The sequence below is a fragment of the Nelumbo nucifera genome, chromosome 3, assembly GCF_055504915.1.
Source record: "Nelumbo nucifera cultivar China Antique chromosome 3, China Antique-T2T, whole genome shotgun sequence".
In the NCBI taxonomy this organism is placed as follows: domain Eukaryota; kingdom Viridiplantae; phylum Streptophyta; class Magnoliopsida; order Proteales; family Nelumbonaceae; genus Nelumbo; species Nelumbo nucifera.
This window is the reverse complement of record NC_142651.1, coordinates 96,289,395-96,309,048: the sequence shown is the minus strand read 5'-3', so window position 1 is coordinate 96,309,048 and position 19,654 is coordinate 96,289,395. Positions and strand designations below refer to the sequence as shown.

The 19,654-nt window shown below is 36.4% G+C and overlaps 1 pseudogene across 1 annotated transcript; it reads right to left on the bottom strand.

The window, feature by feature from the left end:
• Positions 1–5,346: 5,346 nt before the first annotated feature.
• LOC104586848 (pentatricopeptide repeat-containing protein At1g80150, mitochondrial pseudogene) lies at positions 5,347–12,851 on the bottom strand (annotated as a pseudogene). The gene is made up of 3 exons (XR_016083668.1): positions 11,079–12,851; positions 10,846–10,944; positions 5,347–5,607 (listed from the first exon to the last, which is right to left on the bottom strand). The product of XR_016083668.1 is annotated as a pentatricopeptide repeat-containing protein At1g80150, mitochondrial pseudogene (transcript).
• Positions 12,852–19,654: the final 6,803 nt, after the last annotated feature.

The following is a 19,654-nucleotide window of genomic DNA, read 5'->3' as shown; positions in this document are numbered from 1 at the left end:
CAATACCAGTATTTTGAACCTTACTCAGCACAATCTGCTTATCTTCTTGCTCCGTTCATTTCTGTTTGGAAATCATACACTTCATAGCCTGGTAATATCAAGTTCGTTTAACTGGGCTGTAATGATGATGATGGTGGGGTGAAAACCAATTCTTTGCGAGAGGATTTAAAACAATCTCTTTGCCGAATACTTGTTAAAAATGATGAAAGTTGTAATTTGCATATATTGTTCGAATTAATGGTTTAGATACAGTGACGAATTGGGCACTGCATTTTTCAAGAGAAGATTGACATGACATCGAGATAAGACAAACAGCCCTTAAAGATAACCAAGGTTCAGATGTAAAGACTTCAGACTGAAAAGATAAACAAATTAATTTTGTGGCTCAGCCGTATGCTTTTCTTGTTTGTTTCATTTGTGTTAGGAACAGCCGAACCACACCACATTGCATTATAATATCTAGCTTCCTTAATGATCCTATATATGAGTCAAAAAAAAAAAAAAAAAAACCTTGATCTATAATCACTTTCTGGAAAACTTGTGATAGAGACGATTCAATCCAATCTTCCATTCGAGGCTATATATTGATCTAAACCTACCTGATCATGAGATTGGATAGAAACTTCACCCACCAAATTTACACTACCAGCCTCATTCAAGCACACATCATGAATACAAATGATACATTAATGACATATTATTTAATATTTTACAAAACAAATGCTTAATTAGGATCGAGTTTTTTTCTTTCTTTCTTTCTTTTTTTTTTTTAGGGGGGTTAGATTAATACTTCGATGTTCAGGAGTGCACGATGAATTGGAAGGATGAAATCTTATAATTTCAACTGTGTTACTATTCACTTGTATGGAAATAAAAAAAAAAAAAACTGTTACTATTCACATACGCATGGAGGTTGGAAACATTAATACTTTTATTTATTTCTAGACAATACAAAGGCCATGCAAAGCTCAAAGAAGCTAATGCTTTAATAAGAAAGAGCATAATGGCCGTAATAAACCTATTCAAGATGGCAGAAAGATGAAATAAATATTGGCCAGCAGAAGATAAAATAGCTACTCTAGCTAGTAACCACTAAACCCTGACCCCTCATCTCTGATATCTCTTCTTTCTTTCCACTGCTGGTTGGTGTTTGTTTTCTCAAGCTACGTCGTGAAGCTATTTCCTATTTGAAAATGCTGACAGTAAAATATATAAAATGACTGCAAAAGAAGTAGATGAGTGATAGAGGTGGGGGTCCTGGGGGGATACTTTACGTGAGCGTGCTAGCGCGATACGGTTTTTCAGCCGCATCTTGCTGGCTGTGCTAACGCGCAACGGCTTGAGCGCATCAGCGCTCAAGGGAGGAACAAGCAACTCCATGAGCGCTGACGTGCTCAAGCCGTTATTCAAAACTACAGCGCAACAAGCAATGGATTGAGCGCTAGCGCGGCCTTAACGCACAGCCAGCGCAGCGGCAGCGCGCGTAGTAATATGGTGGAGGAGATGGAGATATGGAGGTGGTGGAGGAGGTGACTTGTGACAATAACGCGGAGGTGGTGACTGGTGATAGAGAAGGTATAGACATAAGATTGTGGTGGTGGAGATGCATAGCTTAATTGACCAGACACTGATCCTATGATGTTAGATGCAATATTGAATATGACCAAAGCCACTACAAAGAGATCTCACCATTTGGCGGAGCTGGACAGTTCACCAGCTCCAGCCAATGCCTCGGACTCTATGATTGGCTGTGGTTATAAGTGATTATTAAGGCAGAATCATCTCAACTGGTGATGGTGAGTCACAATTGGTGCTTTCATGCATGTTACTATTTAATTTCATTTTTTACTGTAACGAATAGTCCTCCAAGCAGATGGAGCTGGATTTTATATATTCATGTCTTTTCTATAATGGACTTCTGGTGCATCTCTAGAATTATTTGCTTGGCTCTTCTTTATAGTTGTGCCCAAATGAATCAGTACATACCCCATATTGGCTCCAAGTAGTGTTAGTTTGAGCAGATAGAGCTTCCAGCTGGTCAAAGGGAATAGTCTCAAGGAAAGAAGTTTGGATATGTTTATAGGATCAACCTTAGGACTTAATTTGAAGTATAGAACAATAAAAAATTTCCATTACTGAGGTGAGCTAGATATATCCATTTAGGTACTGAGAACAAATGACCATATAATGAAGAAAAAAATAAAATTAGAATTAAATTATAATTTCCTGCTCCCAATTATATGTACAAGCTTGACTGTTTTGGATGATATCCATATTGTCAAATACTTGGTTCTTTCTAGGAAGAAGATCATCTTAATGCTTGAAAATGTGTATGGTGCCCTTCTAGTTCTCTAGGTGTTTTCCAAAGCAAATACTTGCCAAGTCACCTGTTTGTTAGCATCCCCATGTTACTCCATTCCCCACCAGTATATTCATTCCCTTTTATTGTCTTGTCTTCTATTCTAATCTTCATCTTTGGTAATAGAATTAGAAAAGAAAAGAAGGGTAAAGAAAGAAAAATTAGTGCAGGAAACAAAAGTTGAACACGGTGACAAGCATTCCTCTGGCTCTGGTCTGAGGGATCATAAATGGTTGGTTGATAAGGCCAACCTAGCTATTAACACCCTGGCCAGGTGAATGTATGACACGACTGATAACCCATATGATTATCTCTGATAGGCAAGCCATACGTATAATACAAGATCCACGTGGAGAGAACATCTCTCATAAATTAAAATAAGACTTTTTTTGCCACCTGGCAAGTGGATGTAGAGTCTCTTCATGTGGGTATGATGGAATGAGCTCATCATTAATTCAGTTGTTATTTGTTAATTGTTTGACTTTCTTGTATTTGTTGGATGAAAAAAAGACTTTCTCTTGTACTTTATTTCATTCCCCCGTTCTGAGATTCTTTTTTCTTATACTTTATTTGAGCTTAATTGCTTGGATACAGTGGTTCCAATAACTGGTGATCCATGAATAATGCCTCTAGCTCTAGCATACCTAGTTGATTGGAAGTGGAAATGCTTTTCTCATTGGAGGATAGACAGTTCACAGTTGGTTTCTCTGGTTTAGGTTCATTAATCCCAAGGCCAGTTCTAAATTCTTGAAGGTTTAGAGTAAAGTGGTTATACATAAACACAACCACCTACCCAGTTTCCTCATCAGCTGGTTCCAAACATCATTTTTTATAGTTTGGAGATGAATTAGGATTGTGTACATCTCTGATCCAACCTGTCCTCATTGACATCCCCCAAGCAAATTATAAGTTATAAGCTTTCGTTTCTGATTCGAATTCTTCGTGGTTGGTGCTGGATTGCTGCCGCATTTTAGCGAGCCAAGGAAAAAAAAATCTTGTATGATTCAAATTCTTTGACCCGGATTACTGCCGCATTCCAGTGAGCCAATAGCTATTCTGTAATAAATTTGTATCAACCTCCCAGTTGAACTTTTTTCTTCTTTTAACATTTCTTTTTCTACTTAATTTAGTTTTAACAATTTTACTGGCATGGCAACCTGAGTGTTCGGGAGAATTTTGTAAATTCTAAACCTACCTCAGACCTTTCAACCTTAAATTTTCTTAAAACCCGCAGAAACCCTCCATACATGAAAATGCAAAACTCTCTCCTTAGGCCTAAAATCCACATCTAATATCCTATTATATGAATAATAAATAACTAAAATAACAAGAACAAACATACAAAATTTCAATTATTTGATTAAAACATATAAAAATCACATAAACTATCAACTGTTCTTCAAATAAAATTCAAGATATTATTAAACTCGGGCCTGAGAGGGTCAAGTTTAACTTAATACTGCATCCTATCCATACCCCTACAGGTCGTAAAATTTCAAAACCCATCCCTGCTCCAAAATCTGTTTTTAAGTAAAAAACCCGCCTTGGCCTTGTCAAGATAGAATTGCCATCCCTAAATTTTAGAACCTGTCCGCTGTAGTTAAGCCATGATAACTACTTTACTGGGCATATGTAAAAGCATCCACTTGAATTAAGCCTACTTTTTCAATAAACAGTGTAAACTAACCGAGATGCAATTGAGTCCCCTGGAATAAAATCTTTTTACAAAGAAAAAATTTTCCAACGAGTCATCTATTCTAGTTATGTCAAAAACTCCGGACAATTTACTGGTTGCTTAAATGTTGGTCGATTAAACTTCCAAGTCAAAACTTGGAAAAGAAATATTGAGTTGGTATGAGAAAAAAATCTTTTTCAAGAGCTGCAAACAACATTTAGAAAGAAATACAGAATTATTTTTCAGCATGCAAGAATCATAATATCAATGATAGAAGTTAAATCAAATGTTAAAATGGATAAATGAAACGTTTCTTGAGGCCCCAAAACAACAACAATGGCACAAAAAATAAGAATGCAAAAGAATAGTCCCAACAGGATTAGTCCATATAGCCCGTTGTTAACTCGGGAGTACTTCAAAACCTAAGCTTTGGGAGAGTTTGGTTGGCGTTGTAATACTCGTGTTTAGCTTGAACCTAAAAATCGAAACCCCATCTAATCTGATTACTCTTGGGTTCAAACTTCGGAAAATCCAACCTGAAGCCAAGAACATTGTACATGGGGTTGCAAAGGGATCAGATGATCACTTCGGATATACCTAGACCCAAATTTAATCCATTAATATTTGAATTTGAACCAAAACTTATCCATCATACCTATATCAGATTTGGATTGAAAGCAGATTACAATCTGTCATTAGTTATTACAGAGATTTTTTTTTTCAAACGAGTCATCAGAGATTTGTTGCTATGATACCTCTACTATGCTAGCTACATGAAGGGAATCCGAACAGTTTATTGGTTGTTTAAACCTACAAGGCAAAAACATTGAAAAGAAATATTGAGATAAATCTTTTTTTTTAAGAGTTGCAAACAGCATCCTTTTGAGTTGATTTGTGTGTAGTTAAAAGCCAAGCTTTAGGAGAGATTTTTGTAGGTAAATAAAACATATTAACAACAAAACAATATTGCCCTAGTCAAGGTTTTTAAAACCAACCCACAGAACGAACCGGTCAGGGGTCCGGTTCCTGGGTTGAACGGCCAGCCCATTCTGACAAAAAAATAAAAAAAAAATAAAAAACGGTCAAAACCGTTCAAACGGTTCGAATGGTTAACCGCCCGGGTCAGCAGTTTTCTGACCAAAATCAACAGTTATTGAAGAAAATCCGGTTTTGGGGTAAACCGGAACCGGTCACCTGACAGGTTCCCAGTTTTTCCGGTCTTACCGTCCTGTCTGGTCCGGTTTTGAAAACCATGCCCCTAGTACTTCCCTGACACTTGTTTAGGCATACCTAGCTTCTATGGGCCTGAGCATTCTCTTTCCTAATTACATAACAGAATTTAACAGCACCACAATTAATACAAAGTCCTTAATTTTGTCAAAAATGATAGCAAGTCCAAGGGACAGCTGAGCTCTTCTGGTTAAGAGCATTAACATACATTAGAGAAATCAGATCTTATAAGAGGCAGCTTCCGTCATTCCTCTTTTGCATAAAGAAGGGCATTCAGAATGGCTCTTAGCTCAGTTCCCGAAGCATCACCATTCTGTATTAATTAAACATCCACCACCTGCAGCTGCAAAAAAGAACCATTGCTAGAATACACTACAAAACCATAAGAACTAAGGCAAGAATTAAGAACTCCATCACAATTAATTTGAACAACATTCACAAAAACAGAAGCCTCAACAACACAATTAGAACTTTCAGTGGCCAAAAAACGATCCTGTCTGTTACACACAGGATACAGCAATAAACTAAATGTAAGAAACCACATCATTTTTAAAAACCAAATACATCATTTTTTAATATGGTAAAAACAGATTGCAATCCAAGACAAAAAAAAGCTTATTTTCAGATCTTGAAATCAGATTACAAATTAATCAACTCATGATACTAGAAATGCTTTGATGATCATTACATTGAAAAACAACTCCCTATAGGAAACAAAACAATATTGCCCTAGCAAAAGGACACCACCAAGAAAAATGAGTTCATTTCTGATCTGTCCTTTCTATTTTTCTTACTCATCCATCCCAACATTTTCATTTATGCCACACTCAATTTTTGGATATTTTATTTCTTGACTACCCAACAATCTACTCCATACAACATTACTAACCTTACAATCATAGTTGTCAAGGCATTGCCTAGGCACTAGGTGTCCTTCGCTGGGTACCTTGCCTAAACGTCTTGACTTATACAACAAGATGCCCTTCTGGGCAAGTAGGCACCTACCTAGGCAACAAAAGTGACAAGGCAGGTGCCTTATTATAATATCATTCATATTGTTTTTTCCTGTTAATATTTGTCTTAAATTTATATTATATGCTAAGTATATCATTTATACTTTGTTTCGAAGTTTACTATTGAAATTCAAATGATCAAAGGGTTGCGAGAAGAGAAAAGAAAAGAAAGGATAGAAATATATCTCTCTCTCTGTCTGACATTAAATAAAACAGCAGCTCCATGTTTTTTTTATCTTTTACTTTCTATCTTAAATTTGTATCATATAAAATTATAGCCTTCATTGCTAATTGATATGAAATTGCTCTATTAAATACTTATTATATTAATAATCTTTTTTGATAACATTGAAATAAATATATTTAAAATATATTTATCTTTTGTATATGATGATTTGGCACATTTTGACAGGAAATTTTAAGTTCTTATAAGAGAATTGCTATTTTTCAATTAAATGCATGCTGAATGGTATATAAAACTAGAGAACTAGCCAAAAGTTATACGTCTAATGATATTCGCCCATCACATAAGACTTTGGATGCATCCCTCCATTTTATTACCTGTACTTCTCATATAACCAACCCATTTTATCTATCATCTATTGATCAAATATGCAAATATGTGAATATATCCATGGATCTATATCCTTATCAATTTATCTATCATAAACTTAACCCTAAGAATCCCAAGTAATTGGTGACTTCGTTTGGAACCCAGAAGGACTATCACCTAGATGTCTTGATAAAACTAATCTTTAGTTTATCACAAGTTTGTCTTTCATTGGAAAGTACCATGTGCTTAAAGCTTTGAACAGACAACAAGATTCTACAGTAAATAATTGAAAATGAAATAACTTGGGGTTTTTTTCATAAGCAACAGAAATAATTTATTAATAAAGCACACCTGGATACTCACAAACACAGCAAGCCAGTAAGTACAAGAGAAGCTCCATAAACAGGAGTACTAACCAATAACAACAGAAACAACACAACACAAGAAGGAAACCAATTACAAACTGTTCAGAGTGCTCCCAGGCCCTGGACAACCCCATTTTAGATTTCTTAGAACCCCAGCCCTTTCTAAAGAATCAGCTAGAGAATTGGCAGTCCTTGGCACTGAATTGAATGAGCTATTCAAAGTAGTGGCCACTGATTGTACCTGTCTCACCATTTCCTGAAGCTCCCAAGGAATTACTTCATAGGTTCTCATCCAGCAAATTATAGTCTGGCAATCTCCTTTGACCTCTATCCCTCATTCCTTTCATGTTCATCAATTTCAGACCATGTAATAATGCATGCAATTCAGCTCCTAAGGAGTTTCCCCAACCATAGGGCCAGAGAAACTAAGAAGAATCTGTCCATTGTGATCACTAACATCTCCCCCAGTGCCTAAACCACCCAGATTCTCAAGACTGCATCCATCAAAATAAAATTTACTTTTGCCCACAGATGGTGCAGTCCACCTCACCACCTTTAGGTTGCCTGGCTTGATAGTCAACTACAATTTCCCACTCTCCTATCAAATCATTTAAGGTGATACCTTTGAAATCTTCACACACTAAATCCCAATGAGCAACTCTTATCAAAGTGTGCTCAATTGAATCTCCAGCATTCCTAGCCTTCTCCTCAAAGATTCTAGCGTTTCTTTTATTCCATAGCCCCCATAAAACAGCACCTCGAACACAGTGCCAGAAAAATGTTTCTTCATAGAATTTTTGAACCCCCTTCTGCTGAACAAATACTTTGGCTTCAGTTGGTGCCACCCAATTGCATTCTGCCAAGGAGAAAAAAATGCCCTCACACCTGACAAGCACAAGTACAATAGAACAGGAGATGATTGGTGCTTTCCCCACCCCTTGACAGAGAACATAGTCATACACATGAGGTGAGAGATACCAATTTTTCTGCCTCCTCTGTCAAGGGTGAGAGATGCCAATTTTTCTGCTTCCTCTGTCAAGGGTGTTAATAAACTGATTGGCAGCTTCCTAGCTAAGGAATTGGCAATTCTTTTGACCCACTGGAGTCTCAATTCCATATTTTATGTCAGCCATTTGAATTTCTTTCTTTTAATATTGTAGCTCTACAGTTTTGTCTCATCACTTTGTACCCAACTCAGAACCAACTTGGAGTCTCCTTCAATAATTAATTTTTTAATGTTCAAGTTCCGTGCCCTTTGTACACCTTCAATCGATGCCATAATCTTAGCCCATAGAGAATCTCCAACACCTATTGCGTCTGAATATAAAGCAATTATTTTGCCCTCTTCATCCCTAAATACACCCCCTATGCATAAAATTCTCAGATTTCCAAAGTTACTTCCATCAAAGTTGAGCTTTATAAACCCACTATTTGGTGGAGACCAAATAGGATTAGCAAAAAACCTTGTAGTAGTAGAATCAGCCACTTCCTTCCAGTTTCTAAGGATGTCAGCCGTTGAAATTTCATCAAAGATTTCCAAAGACTTCAGCTAATGAGCCACCCTAATCAAGATAGTTTCAATTATGACTTCTCTACTTCTCTCCTTATCCAAGAAAATTTTTGAGTTCCTTTCTTCCCATATAATCCGGCTTATAACAGCCCTTGCACATCTCCACATTATCCTTCCCCTTTTCTTGGCTAGATGAGGGTTGTTGGGCTAAATAAGCTTTGCACATCAGATGGGGGAATCCATCTACATCCAAACAAAGAGAAAAAAACATTCCCAAATGCATAAACAAAAGGACAAGAAATTAATAAGTGATAGCATATCTCATCATTGGCCTTACACAGAACACACCAGTGAGGGGATAAGCATCGATTAGGCCTCTTTGGAGCAGATCACAGGTATTAATTCTTTAAAGGACGACTTCCTAGCAAAAAGCTCCAACCCTAGGGGGGATAGGCTTAAACCAAACTTCTTGATAGGAAAAGAATGCCAAACACGAATAGTGGGTTGAATTAAAGCCTTGAAGAAGAACTCACAAGGAAGGAGCCAGAGGGAGAAAGGGTCCAAATTCAACCATCAGGTTTAGATGGATCTAGAAAAAACCCATTATCTAACTAATCCATCTATGCCCAAAACCCATCTTATCCATCACCCACTAAAGATATTCTACATGATCATAGGCTTTTCCAATTCCAATTTAAACACAAAAACATTTTCCCTAGATTTCCTAAAATTCTCCACTACTTCATTTGCTATAAGAATTTGGTCCAAGATTTGGCTTCCTTGACAGCACCAAATGAAACACCTTCTTTAGTCTCACCAATAAAACCTTAGCCACTATCTTGTACAAACTAGTGGTAAGACATATAGGTCAACAATAGTTAGTTGGGGCTGCTCCTGCACATTTTGGAATTAAGGAAATGAAAGTTGCGTTCATCCTCCTTCCCAATTTTCCTCTTTGGTGGAATTCATCAAAAACCATCTTCGAATTATCTTTGATAATCTCCCAACATTCATGGTAGAAAGTGATTGTAAACCACCGGGTCTTGAACCTTTATCTCTCTTCCCTTTCCTTTTCTTTTCTTTCTTTTTCTTCCCCTTCCCTTTCTTTTCCTTTCCCTTCCTTTCCTTTTTTTCTTTTTTTTTGTCTTTTTACATGAGGTGTGCATGAGGCTCATGAGGCGTACGCCTCTAGCATGCCCCATGAAAAAAATGTACAAGGTGTACGCTTCTTGCACTTGAGGCATATGCCTTAGAGGTGTCAGCGCCTCTGGCATATGCCTCAGGGTGCTTTGGGGGCGCCTCGCCTGGAGGTGTGCCTCCAGGCGTACACTTCCCACGCCTTTTAAAACACTGCTCCAAAGTGACAAGGGGTCTATCCAGTTTACAACATGCCACTCTTGTTTGTTGATTGGACCACACAAACTGTGCATTCAGAAGGGGGATATCTTATATCTCTCAGCATGAAATCATTAAAGTTTTGCATGCTTTTGGAGATTCTAGATGTTCCTACATTATTCTCAGAACAAAACCAGATGCTGTTAAAGTCTCCTGCCACACACCACGGTCCTTAACACTCTACTTAAACTAAACAGTTCCACTAGACATTCATTAACCACCACTCAAACCCATCCCTTTTCTCTTTGAATTTCATTGCCACTGAAAAATTCCCCACTATTTCTACCTCACAACCTCTTGGATCATTTTCCCATGCTATCAAGACCCCTAAAGAATCTCTTGTAGGTAAGACTAAAATCAATTTTGTACCATCAACAAAACAAACATATAAAATGCACAAATTACACAAGTGCATGACTACATGGTTCTAACAAAGATGGCAATGTAGCTTATGGTTAAGTATATCCCTTGGAAATCAAAATTCTCTTTGTAGGATATTAAAACATCAAAAAGGAACATAACTCAAATTCTTCTCCATTCTAGAGAAACAGACAAACATCTCTATGTCATTTCCAAATTCAAATTTCCCCTCCACTTAAGAGGACAGATTTCAATTCTTGAGTACCAATTTCCGAATCCAATGTTGGGGAAAATCTAAACTTAGCACAACTATTTTAAAGGTAAGAAGTAAGGCAATTTCAAGAAAATAACAGATCAGTGATGAAAAGAATATTTAGTGGCTTACCAGTGATAATGTTTCATAGGCAATTAGCTAGAAGGAACCCCTCTCCTTAACCATTATGTTCGTGATCAGCCCAATTTGAAGACAGAGGACAAGTCAGACCTGCCATCAGATCAAGATTGAAACCCAAAGAAGATTCTTAGTTAATACTTATCTCTCACTAAAGTTTCTTCTTGAGATATAGAAAGAATCAAAGTAAATGAAGCAAGGAAAGGATATTCTTTGGAGTAACTTACAATAGGGCTCATGTGAGATGTGCTTATTGGAACTCCCATTTCAGTTTAAGTTTCTTTACTGAGGCAACATAACGAGTTTGCACAAGTTTGGAAGATCAAATACTCACCCATTAAGAGTAAAGAGTCTATATCCCATTAATTTCAGAATTCCATAGACAAGTATAATTAGAACAAAACTATGGTACCCCTTTGAGCTGAATATATCCATGAATGACACCCATTTTTTGTCCTTCACCATTTTCAACCATGGGACATTATGGCCCCAAAAGCCTTAAGTTCATCTGCAGAATAAGGAGGTGTTCTTTTCCGAACCAACTCCATGATAACCTCAGCATTCCTGTACTGTCCATTCTTTTGAAGGCCTTCAAGTAGCTTGACGATGGTATCAAAACTAGGAAACCAATTCCTGCCCATGCTGACCTTACACATTCCGAAGGCAGCATTTAACTCCCCTGCCTTACAGAGATAATGAATCATGGTCTGGTTAATTCTACAGTTGGCTTTATAACCTTTACCATGTAATGCAGAATAAGCCCGTTTTGCCATTTCAAGAAAACCAGCCCGGCAAAAGCCCTTGATAACCAAATTGAACGTCACTGCATCTGGGTTTATCCCAAGGTTCCGCATCATACTCATCAAAGCATTAGCTTTCCAAGCTAGTCTCTTGTTAACCAAATGCTGAATCCTAACATTAAAGGTAGCAAGATTCGGGAAACACCCGTTAAGCATCATTAGATTCCATAACCCATTGGCAATCTCAGGACGATTATTCTTATAAAATGCAGATATGAGTGTAGTAAATGTAACTACATCAGGGCTTATTCCCACTTTTTCCATCTCTACCATGGTCAAATAAGCCATATCAAGGATACCCATTTCGCAGAAAGCCTTGATAACAATATTAAGAGAAAACACGTCTGGAGAAATGCCAAATTTCCAAGGAACATCGTCAAGGAACAACAGAATAGCTTCTAAATCGTGGGTTTGCGTCAAAACCTTGAGTGCGGCGTTGAAGGACTTGACAGTCCTGCGGCACCCAAAGAGATGCATATCGTAGAATGTCTGGAGTGCATGCTTAGTCATCCCAGCCTTTCCATATAGCATTATAATGCGGACAATGAAGCCTTCCCGACGCCCTTGAGGAAGAGTCTTATGGTGCTCGAGGAGTTCCTCGATATAGTCAAATCGTCGGGCACCGGCTAAACGGGAGACGGTGTCCTCGAAAGCAAAGCGGTTCTCGATAACAAGTCGATTGTGGGCATTGGCCTTGAATAGGAGGAAGAGCTTATCTGGGTCCCTCTCGGCCTTGAGCTTCACCAATGCAGGCTCATCTAGTGGTTTCGGTTTTGGAACGCGGGCTGGAGCAGTTGTTCTTCCAGAATCGGCGGCAGAGGCACCGGTAGCAGAGCAGAATCTGCGAACTGAACGCAAAGAAAGCATGTTATGGCTTTCTTCTCAAAGCGTATCATCACTCCTCATTAGAAGAACATCCTACGTAACAAGATAACTATAGAACACCCATCTCCCTACCGATCTTTTCTCTCTGGTCAACTGCTCGATCGATCGATCAAAGAAGAACAAAGTAAGGGAAAGATGGATTGATGTCTTTCAGATCACCTTTTCGTTTGCTATTGGCTTCAGTAAGCAAATGAAAGGAATGAGTGGGATTTGATTTCGATCTGAACCGAACGTCTGAAACAGACTAAACGCGGGGAATCAAAGTCCAGCGCCATAAGTAACGGGTAGGTCATAGATTCGAGGTATTCATCCAATAAAAAAAAGTCACAGATCCGAGGCTCAATTTGATTTTGACCCTACTTTTGGGCCAAGTCATGGGCCACATACCTGCCCTGGGCTAACGCAGATCAAGCCCATTGGTAGAGATGCCATGGGCTGGGCTGGGCCCGGTCCGGTCTCATGACTATATTACAAAATATTAAATTTATTATATATAATCTTTTCATTATACAATTATGTATAAATATTGTATATAGTATCAGCATTAATATTATATATTATGTGTTATATGTGTCGTACTAAAAATATAATATATTATATAACCGTATATGTAATATTTATAATATGCAAAATGTAATACAGGCCTGAGTTGAACTTAAAGCATTAGGCCCAGACCTAGCCGAAAATTTCCAAGCCTAATGGTGGCACGGGCCTGGACACAAAACCAAGGCCCAAACTCAAAAATTTCTGGGCTGGGTAAAACTGGACTAGAAATGTTCACTCGTTATGGTAGGCAATGTGTTACGGGTGCAAGTCAGGACGGGTTAGTTTGGGTCGAGGTGAACCCCCAACCTGACTTTTTCGGGTTGCATTGGGCTCCATTTGGCCCGGTTTCTTCATTTCATTTTGTTAAAATTTTTTATTTAAGTTTGGAAGATTAAGATCCACATTTTCTCATAAAAAAGGGTCACTGATTTTAGCACTATTATATGTACATGGACAAAGGTAAGATTCTTTCTTTCAGACTTAAAATTGTTGACACACACATACACACACCCACATATATATATATATACTAGTAAATATGTACGTGCATTTGCACGTGACAGTATCTCCAAGACAAAACTATTTATAATTCATGGACAGTTTTTGAACAGTTATAAGTGGACTGTTTCTTAACTGCTATAAGTGGACAATTATAAATGGGGAGTTTCTTATTTGTTATAAGTGGGCAGTTTTTGAAGTGAGAATAAAGGACATATATGCCCTTTTTATGCCCGTTGTATGTTGCTTAGATAAGTGGTAAAAATGTTTAATGAAAAGTCTAGAAAATGGGGCTATTCACTCTTTTATTAGTAATATAAATATATATATATAAACATACGTTTATTTAGGATGCATAATTAGAATCATGTGTACATAGATATTTATAATATTTATACATACAAATAAGATTTCTCAAAAAAATTACATACAAATAAAAGAATTGTTGGGTTTAAGTTAGGTAGAGGTGTCAATTGGACTAGATTTGGTCCAACCCGATCCCGTCCAATGTAAGTCCACTTACAAATGGATTGGACCCAATGCAGTCCAAATCCAATCCAATTCGTTAAAATGTAAATGGACTGGATTGGATCCAATTCAAACCAAATGAAATATCAAAAATTATATTAAAAAACAGAACATATAAAAATACAAAAAATATATTAAAATAAAGAAAAATTGAAAATTACAGAAATATACCCTTTTGGCATTGAAAAGCACTTTTGTAAAAGTGCTTTGATAAAAGTACTTTCATAAAAGTACTTCCATAGAAATGCTTTTGTAAAAGTACTTTTATAAAAGTACATCTATAGAAGTGCTTGTGTAAAAGTACTTTCGTGTAAGTGCTTTTGTAAAAATTCTTTCATAAAAGTACTTTCGTAGATGTGCTTTTATAAAAGTACTTTTGTAAAAGTGCTTTTATAAAAGTACTATAAAAGTGCTTTCATAAAAGTGCTTTTATAAAAGTACTTCCGTATGAGTTCTTTTGTAAAAGTGATTTCATAAAAGTGCTTGTGTAAAAGTACTTTCATAAAAATGCTTCTGTAAAAGTGTTTTCATAAAAGTACTTTTGTAAAAGTGCTTTCGTAAAAGTGTTTTTGTAAAAGTGCTTTCATAAAGGTACTTTTCATAAAATTACTTTTATAAAAATGCTTTTGTAAAAGTGTTTTCATAAAATATGTTTTCATAAAAGTACTTTCATAAAAGTGATTTTATGCCGGCTTCAGTTTTGATTGGTTTCAAATTGGACATGGGTTTGACATCATGATTGGATTATTGGAAATTTGGTTTAGGTTCAATTCGGACCAATAAGAATATGGACCAATTTATTTTGGATTGGCCCAACCCAATAATAATAATGGACCTTCCAAATCCGGTTTGATAAGGTTTGGATCAGGTTCGATCGAATCCAAAACCAGTCGATTGACATCCATAAGGTTAGGTAGGTTAATGGACCATCCAAATCCAATTTGATAAGGTTTGGATGGGATTGGATCGAATCCAAAACTAGTCGATTGACACCCTTAAGGTTAGGAAGGTTGGTTAAGGCCTTCACCCAACCCAACTCAACCTTTTGGGCTAATTTTTTTAATAATTAGTAATATAAATGGGCCCTTTTAATATTGTAAGAAAAAAAATAGAAAAATAAGTAACTATTTTTATAAGAAAAAAATTGAGAAAAATGGACTCTTTTAATACATGAGAAAAAAATGAGAAAATAATACAAATGGCTAACAAAAACCATTTTTATAAGTAACTAACAAATGTGAATGTGCCTTGTATGTTGTATGTGGCAATTTTAGATGATGGTAATGATGATAATAGTAATAATATATGTTTTTCAACACTTTTTTATTTTTAATTATTTAATTATAACATCAATGGTTGATGCATTTGACTCAAAAAGGTCAAACTGTTCACCTTCCACCAAATAGAAAAATAATTTCATTTTTTGGTTGATTTTATTCCCATCATCAATAAAAACAATTCTTTTATATTTATCATACTTATATTTTTTTAATATCATCATTATCATCATCCATGCCTTACCCTAACTACATGGGGTTGGTTACATGAATCCTGTTTTGCCAATCCATTTATTTAAAGTCATATCTACATCTAAATTATTAGTGTTTAAATCATTTCTCACTACTTCTGCCCATGTCCTTTTTATTTTACATTGAGCTCTTTTAACCCCTTCAAACTAGTGCGGTTGGTGGTCTTCTATGCATGTGCCCAAATCATCTTAGTCTACTCTCTCTCTCTCTCTCTCTCTCTCTCTCATTTTATCATGTATTGGAGCTATTTCTATGTTCATATGGATAACTTCATTTCTAATTCTATCATTTCTAGTTTTCTATTCATTCATTTTAACTACGAGAGTTTGGCAAAAGTTTTAGTACTGCTAGCTACCAACCTAATGCACCCTCCTCCTTTGCCTACACTTGGGACTCGCAATATAAGACAAGCTCACACTAGTGGAGTTACTTATTTTTCTTTAGTATGATTTATATAAAATACTAGAAATGTACCAAAATGTTTTTAATAAAACTTGTGTATCTTTTATAGTTTTTGTGTTCTTATCTTGTCTTTAATTTTTCTTATAATTATGACATCAATTATTAACCCATTTATCCAAAAGGTTGAATTGATTTGGGCAAGTTTCCTAATTTATCATTATCTAAGCCTTGCCCCAACTATTTGGGGTTGGCTACATGAATCCTATTTGTCATTCCATTCTATTTAGTGTCATATCCATGGTTAAAGTATGAATTGTTAAATTATGAGTGCTCAAATCATTTCTTATTACTTCCACCAAGTTTTTTTTGATATTTCCCTAGCTCTTTTAGCTAGGGGTGAGCACTATTTGGTTAAAACCAAAAAACCGAACCAAAAATTTCGGTTTTGATTTTTTTGGCTCGTTTATTTTTATTTTTTGATTAAATTGATTCAGTTAATTCAGTTTTGGTTTTTAGAATTAGAAATTCAGTTAGCCGAATTAACTGAACTTTCTATTATTATATATAATATATAATATGTAATATGTAATATGTAAGATATAATATATAATAAAATAAAATTTGATTTCATAATATATAATATAGATTATATGCTATAATATATATAATAGAGTATATATACTATATATATGTATATATATTATATTTCGGTTTTAACCAAAATAACCGAAAACTGAATAAAAAATTTCGATTTCGGTTTCAGTTTTATTTCTTTTAATTCGGTTTTTAAAATTTCGGTTCAAACCGAATGCTCACCCAGTTTTAGCCCCTTCAACTGTATCTAGGCAAGTGTCCTAATTATGTACCATTAAAGTTGAAACCTGTCTTCGAGGTTCTGTTATCCTTTTTTTTTTCTGAATCCCTGTTACATCCCTTCTCATTTGAAGGCTTTCATACCATCAGTTCTCTAACAAAACTTGATATTAATGGTCCATTTTTGAGAGAGCTTATTTGGAATTTGACACCACGATACACAACTTCGTCTAGGAATCCTTCTAAAAATCAGAAACCTCCGACCCTATATCACACGATACTGTGTGAAACTCAAACAGGGGGAAGACATTTCTGGAAATGTTGGCATTTTGGTACATAAATATATGATGTATTCCTATGCCTCGAGTCCCATAAGAATAGCATTCAAGCTTTGAGTTATTGTACACGGATCATCCTAACTCTGGTTTTACTACAATGGCTTGTTTCCTTTCTACTGGTTTTGTGTTTGTGCAAAAGGTTGTGATTGTGTGTTTTATATGAGGGAATTCTGCCTTCTTGACTTTCACATTTCCCATTTGTGTAAGTGCTTTTGTACTGTAATTTATGAGTTATTCTAATACATGCTTCATATCTAGGTCTGCCAGTTTTGATGATCTTGTGTTCCATTTCTAATTTATGAGTTTTCCTAAATTTCTAATACGAGTAAAGATGTTTATTTTGTTGAACTCCTGTGGGCGTGTGGAAATTGGAAACCCATATGGTTTGGCTAGGAAAGAAAGAAGAAAATGTTGTAGTAACTTTGAGAACCTGCACTCACATTCTTCAGAAATGGCATGAGTCAAGCAAGAAAGAATACTGATCCATGCTTTTGGCCCAAGGTGGAGGTTGTTTGATATGATTGAAGTAACTGAAATGAATTTAGTCAGCGAGTGTTTGACAATGTCTATGCTTTGTCATTTTACATATAATGAAGCAACATAGTTGCAGTATTAAAATACATAATACAAAGATAGAGAGAGAGAGTTTTGACTTTTGGGTCCAATAATAAATATGGCAATTTCTACTCTACCTGGTTGGTGCTCACACCTAGGGGTGCAAGTTGGGCAGGCTGGGTCAGGTTTCCCAACTCGTGCTAAATTTTAATACACTCGGGTTGGACTTGGGCTCGAGCCAGGCTCGGGTTAGTCAATTAGCCTACAATGAAAATTGATATACGTGTGTATATGTATGCATGTATGCACATGTGTATAGTCTATTAAAAAAAATATATGCATATATGCTATGCATGTATGCATGCAAATATGTGTTTGCATATGCACATATACATGTATATAATCGGGTTGGGGTCAGACCAGGTTCGGGCTTCCTAAGGGATATGCCCAAGCTCAGCCCAAAAAAACTTTAAAGCCCGAACTTTTTGGCCCAGGCCCAGCCTGAGGACTGAAAATTTAAGCTCAACAATCAGCCTGTGTAAAATTGTGGGCTGGGTCAGTCCAGGCTTGGCTTAGCCCCGCCCAAGTTTCTCCCCTACTCACACCTACTTTCCCTGGCAGGGGGGTTTTTTCTTTTGCTTGAAGATTTTAGGGTGGAGATGGGTTTTGGGATTCTACAACCCCTACGGGTATGAATAGGGTATGGTATTAGGTTAAACCTAACCCTCCCTAACTTCCATATTGTTGGAAAGCATATGAACTTTATGTAATAGGTGTTGAATTTATAATAATTTGAATTTTATATGAAGAATAATTGATAAGTGAAATAATATAAACAAATAGAAAAATTTCAAAGCCCATATGAGGATTTATAATAATTTTATAACTTTATAACGAGAAGATTGCCTTTGCACTAATCATATTAGTTTGGAATCTGCATCCATACTTCCAAGCCCATACGATCGACATACTTTAGTATCAGCCACTTCGCCAACTCTTGCCCCAAGGTTTCAGGGAGATTGACCAAATAGGCCATCGAACTCAGAAAATATGACATCCAATTTAAGTCGCGACTAGCTATCAAGGCTTAGGTCCTAGTTGACTTCGTTGTAGAATCTTTGTTCAACTCATCAATCTCAGGACCAGATGAACCACCAACCACATCAGAGGTGTCCACCAGTGTAGAACCTTCATCCTTATTGGAGGAAGAGCCCTGGATCCTCCATGTCGATGGCTCATCCAACCAAAAAGGGAGTGGAGTTGGATTGATCCTATTGGGGCCTGAGGAGGTGAATCTTGAGTATGCGCTCAAATTCAGATTCTAGGCATCAAACAACAAAGCCGAGTATGAGGCATTGATCATCGGCCTATCCCTCACTAAGGAGATCGATAGGGGTGATCATGGGCCGGGTTGGGTTGAGCCCAGGCCGGGTTTAGCACTAATGATAAGTTTTTTAACCTAGGCCCAAGCCCAACCCACACCTCATGCCAGACTTATAGGCTTTTTGGGCCTATGACATCTAATAATAAAAATTTAATTGTTTAAAATTTTAACTTTAAATTAAATTAAATTAAATGTAATATATGCAAAAAAATATAGCATAAGCCCAAAGGTAAATTGGGCTTGGATAAGCTTTGGGCCTATGCACCAAAAAAGGTGTGGGCCTCATTTAATTCTTAAAGTTGATTTGGCTTGGATTTATGGCTTACCTATCCTTTTATAGATGAAGGCATGGCCTCTATTCCCATTCTTGAGCAACATTGGGTGGGACTTGGAACAACACTAAATAATGAGTGCTACCATTGAGTGTTTTCCCAAGTCCTACATTACTTAGGCAATGAGAATGAAGGCTAGAGGACAATTTACATTACATACTTGAGTTGCTTCAAGTGTTCACACATGTATTGA